Source organism: Octodon degus, unplaced genomic scaffold, assembly GCF_000260255.1.
Source record: "Octodon degus isolate 3935 unplaced genomic scaffold, OctDeg1.0 scaffold00258, whole genome shotgun sequence".
In the NCBI taxonomy this organism is placed as follows: domain Eukaryota; kingdom Metazoa; phylum Chordata; class Mammalia; order Rodentia; family Octodontidae; genus Octodon; species Octodon degus.
In genome coordinates, this window is record NW_004524834.1 from 341,840 (window position 1) to 347,661 (window position 5,822).

The 5,822-nt window shown below is 35.8% G+C and overlaps 1 pseudogene; it reads left to right on the plus strand.

Moving 5' to 3' along the window:
* Positions 1-1,755: 1,755 nt before the first annotated feature.
* Positions 1,756-3,011, plus strand: LOC101566008 (annotated as a pseudogene).
* Positions 3,012-5,822: the final 2,811 nt, after the last annotated feature.

The following is a 5,822-nucleotide window of genomic DNA, read 5'->3' on the forward strand; positions in this document are numbered from 1 at the left end:
AAGAATAATCACTATGAGTTTGAGCTGCATAGGGAGAATTTATACCAAATATATGTGTGAATTAAGCAACTACATTGAGAAGAGCAATGTGTAATACTAAAATCATGCTTGAAATACCTGTCTTCTCAATGTGTATCATTTCTAATGTTATATTAATTATTACTATACTCTCCTTAAAGTAAATTTTTTGAAAAGGTAATAAAAGAAAATGAGAAATAACAACAAAAAATTAAGGTTTTTTGAAAGCATGTGGTAATATTCAATCATATGTCCCATCTTGCATAAATATATCTGATAATCTGAACAACAGATTTGACAACAAAAATAGATATCAATCATTGCTAATTAGCCATTCCTGTTTTAAAAGTTATATGTTACCCTGTTTCTTTCTTTGTTTTTGTTTTTCTTATTCTTGCTTTACTTTTCAAAATAAAAGAAAATTATAATAAAAACAATTAAAAAGAAAGGAGAGAGAGAGAGAGAGAGAGAGAGAGAGAGAGAGAGAGAGAGAGAGATCACTTTTACTAGATATTGTGGCATAATTCTGGAATTTCAGCTACTAGAAATTTGAAGCAGAAGAATTTCAAATTAGAGGCTATCCTGGGCAACTTGGCCAAACCTTGCATCAAAATAACTAAAGGGGGTGGGGAAAATGTGGCTCAATGACAGGTGATTTCCTAGCTTGTACAAGGCCTTGGGTTTGAGCCCCTGTACAGAAGAGGGTAGAGAGAGATTTGTCATAACACTCTCACACAAATAGAAGCAATAATATAGTTAGGATTGTGTAGTATATAATTTTCTATAAAATAATTCATAACCTGGATCTTTTAGTAGTTTGAAGATTTAAAAATCCTTGGTGGTCACAACTTATATTTATGTATCTAGGCACCCATTTGTTGGGTTTTAATAATGTTCATATATTCCTTTCAAAAGATGACAAAACCCCATTTTTCTTCTGTACTTTACTTAAATTTATTTTAATTTAAATTTTCTGTGGTTTACTTAAATTTACCCTTTACTTATCCATAAGGGCTTTGTAGTAAGACTTCCCATTTTAATAATCTGAATAATTTAAACTACACAGACTTGTAAACAAAACATCCAATTAAACTTTCCCTGCAAAAAACCAAAGCCAGACAATACAGAAAAAGCACACTCTTAAGTATTTATATGAAGTTTTTCACTTCTAACAGCAAAGTTTATCTATGATATAAATGCCAAAGAAAGGCCATGTTCATCAATTTTTAAGTAAATTCAAATTCTATCATCAACATGAAATGCCAATAAAAGAAGAAAAAGGATAGTAGGTTTTCACATTTGTTTCTTTAGGACAAGGTCTTACCATACAGTTCAGGCTGGCCTTGAACTGACTCTGCATCCCAGGCTGGCCTCAAATTTGTAATGATCCCTTTGCTTCAGCTTCCCAAGTGCTAGGAGGACAGCTGTGCATCACCATACCTACTAGGCTTCCACAATTAACTTGAGAATACATGAACAAAATTCAGCTACCAATTTTTAAAAGGCAAAATTCTAATACTGTCTTATTTTTGTCCTCTTCAATCACTCAGGGTTTTACTAGAGGAACAGATATAACACTAGATGTGCCAATATATAAGAACTTACGGTGGGGACAAAGTAGCATCAGAGCTGTTCTCTGATCTCTCTGTGCTTGTTTACCTGTCATGGTTTCTAACAGCAGCCTAGAGGGTGAGGCACAGGTGCTTTTAATCAAGACTCCCCAGGAGAAAATAAAACATGTCTGAATATATTTGGGTAACAGAAGATGAGAATGATGAACCCATTGAAATACCATCAGAAGATGATGGGACTGTGCTGTTGTCCACAGTTACAGCCCAGTTTCCAAGGGCATGTGGGCTGCACTACAGAAATCCAGTGTCTCAGTGTATGAGAGGTATCCGCCTGGTTGAAGGAATTCTACATGCCCCAGATGCTGGCTGGGGAAATCTGGTATATGATGTCAACTATCCCAAAAGTAACAAAAGGGAAATGGATGAGACAGATGCTTCATCTGCTGTTAAAGTGAAAAGGGCAGTCCAGAAAACATCAGATTTAATAGTACTGGGTCTTCCATAGAAAACAACTGAACAGGATCTAAATGAATATTTTAGTACCTTTGGAGAAGTTCTTATGGTGCAGGTCAAGAAAGATCTTAAAACTGGTCATTCCAAAGGGTTTGGCTTTGTTCATTTTACAGAATATGAAACCCAGGTGAAAGTCATGTCACAGCGACATATGATAGATGGATGATGGTGTGACTGTAAACTTCCTAATTCTAAGCAAAGCCCAGATGAGCCATTGAGGAGCAGAAAGGTATTTGTGGGGCTTTGTACAGATAACATGACTGCTGATGAGCTGCAGCAGTTCTTCAGCCAATATGGAGAAGAGGTGGATGTCTTTATTCCCAAGCCATTCAGAGCTTTTGCCTTTGTTACCTTTGCAGATGATCAGATTGCCCAATCTCTTTGTGGAGAGGACTTGATCATTAAATGAATCAGGGTGCATATATCCAATGCTGAACCTAAGCACAGTAGCAATAGGCAGTTAGAAAGAAGTGGACAGTTAGAAAAAAGAAAGATTTAGTGGTAATCCAGGTGGCTTTCAGAATCAGGGTGTTTTAGAAACAGAGGGGGTGGAGCTGCCTTGGGAAATAATCAGGGTAGTAATATGGTGGAGGGATAAATTTTGGTGCTTTTAGCATTAACCCAGTAATGATGGATGCAGCCCAGGCTGCACTGCAGAGCAGTTGGGGTATGATGGGCCTGCTAGCCAGTCAGCAGAACCAGTCAGGTCCATCAGGGAACAGTCAAAGCCAGGACAACATACAGAGGGATTCAAATCAGTCTTTTCATTCTGGAAATAACTCTTATAGTGGTTCTAATTCTGGTACTGCTTTTGGTTGGGCATCAGCATCAAATTCAGGGTCAGGCAGTGGTTTTAATGGAGGCTTTGTCTCAAGCATGGATTCTAAGTCTTCTGACTGGGGAATGTAGACAATGGGTTATGGTTAGTTGACTCAGAATGGTGGGAATTTTTCTAAAAGCATGGTAAGTATATTGTAAAATACATATATACTAAGAATTCTCAAAATTGGTTTGGTCAGTGTGGAGTATATTCAGCAGTATTTTTTACATTTTTCTTTAGAAAAAGAACTAAAGGAATTTTATAAGTTTTGTTACATAAAGGGTTGAAACATTGAGTGGCTGAAAGTGAACTGCTGTTTGCCCAATTGGTAAATCAACACTACAATTGATATTAAAAGGTTTCTCTTGCAATATTTTATCCCTGGACTTGTTAAGTGAATTGTTTGCATGTTCAAAGTAGAAGCTATTAATTAGAACTACATCTTTTCTGCTCTTTTAATTTGAGCCCCACCATGTAGATTTCTTCCTTAGGAATATCTCCTTTTTGGGACATCATTATGTCATCGTGTTTGGTTGTTTTGGTTTTGTTTTTAACACTTGTCTTCCCTCACATACGAAAGTCCAATATGAAGCCTTCATTTAATCTCTGCAGTTCATCTCATTTCCAATGTTTATGGAAGAAGCACTTCATTGAACATAGTGCTGTAGATATTCTGCCATAGGATTACTTCTGTCCACTTGCTTTCTCATTCAAGAATTCATCATCACGCTGCACAGGCTGCATCTTTGATGGTGGGTGTCCCATTCTTATCTGCTACTCTTTATTTCATGGAGTCATATCAACATTATGAACACAAGGCTATGACATAGAACCAGAAAGCTGTTTGAACTTTTGCAACCTTGTGTGGGATTGATGGTGGTGCTAAGGCATGAAAGGCTAATATGAGCAAGAAAAGGAGAGAGCATGTGCAGAGACATTGTGGTATGTAATGGATATTTTTTAACTTGGCAAGATGTGTCTCTCAATCCTGTGGCTTTTGTGAGAGTGTGCAGAGAGCAATGAGAGCAAATAATGCATGAATGTTTTTTGCATTTAAGGGACATTCAAATCTGTTGGAAGACTTTAAGTGAGTTTTGTTCTTAGATAACCCACATTAGTTGGATGTGTTAAGTGAAATGATACTTGTACTTCTCCTCCCCCTTTGTCAACTGCTGTGAATGCTGTATGGCGTGTGTTCTCCTCTGTTACTGATATGTAAGTGTGGCAATGTGAACTGAAGCTGATAAGTTGAGAACATAGACTGTGCTTGTGATGTGCTTTGCAGGAGTACATGCAAGCAGAGTTCACCAGTGAGTTCAGCTCTCTCAAAGAAGGGTGGAAGTTCTCATGTCTGTTAGCTCCCCATAAGAATGCTGTTTGTTGCAGTGCTGTGTCCTGTGCTTGGATGCTTTTTATAAGAGTTGTCAATGTTGAAAATGCTTAAATAAAACTGATTTAAATGATAATTTAAAAAAAATTTACAAGATTGGCTTATGATGGTCAGTCACAGAGTCAGATGAGGAAGCAGACAGAGTGTGTCTGCACATTGGAGACTGAAGGATTCAGCTCATTAAGTGTTCTGTGAAAGTCTGTATCTCATGGCCTATGGGTCTGTTATGAAAGGCTGATGAGTCTACACCAGAAGGCTGAAGGATCCAAGACAGAGGCCGAAGCATCTATACTAGAAGCCAGGAGATGATGTTCAAAATGACTGTGAAGAATGGAACTCCTCTGAGGAAATGAAATGCTTCATCCTTCCTCAATTCCCTTTTGTGTCCTTTAAGTGATGAGTCACTCTGGGGTGGGGCCTCCACACCCTACAGTGTGGAATTGCTAAGTCAATTTAGTTAAACTTTTAAATTCTCAAGTTGCCAGAATAAACCACTACACCTCCTATAAAACTTTTTAGAATTGCTTTTTTTTCATGGTACACATGAACATATTAAAAACAAATTATCACACATGAAGTTGTGGAAAACAGCATTCTGAACAAAAGAAGAGATCTTTATTCTTTATTGCTGTTTATTTTCAATATATGTTAATGAGACAGATTTTCCAAAATGCTGTAACACTTAGTATAATTCTCATTACAATTTAATTTCAGAACTCACTTCAAAATGAATTTCTTTTAATTATATAAACTTGCTCATTTCAAAGTATAATTATGCAAAAGAATTAAATTATTATTTAAACAAAATCGCACATATCAACATAAACAAGCTGAGTTTACAAATTTATATAAATCAGATACAGAATTTTCCTAGCATTAAGGGTAGCCTATCCAGCTTATGGAGAATGGGATGTTCTGTAGTCTGTTAAACAAGTAAATTCAAAATGATAATAAAAGGATGTGTATTTTGTTTATCTGTAACATGCGATTACTTCAATCACTACTATTTTAAAACATATCAACTATAGACTCATCACATACTTCAGTTAACATGCTGCGAGAATTATATACCACATTTAAAGCAAAACTCTTTAGAAAACGTACATGCAAGTATAACATTTTAGTATACAGAAAAAGTTTATAATAACTCACTCAAGAAAAAAAAAAGAACATCAATTATCAATTATTTGTAGTCCAAGCCAAACAAGAATAGTAGTTAATTACATACTCTTTTCTTAGCATAGCAGTGCTCTTACTGGGGTTGAGTTTTAGGGAAGTTTTTTTTTTTTTTTTCAAAATTTTATTGATAAACAGCAATGAGACAGTTTCAAATCAAATCGGAAGTACAGTTTCAACAAATAATACACTGCATGTATTCTTCTTAGTGGTTAATTTCTGTAAAAGATATGGACTTCAGATAACATTTACAAACACCATTAGAACAAATCATTCCATTCATTAAGAGAATGCAACTATATATCTATCCTGACCACTTTGAATACACAGATAC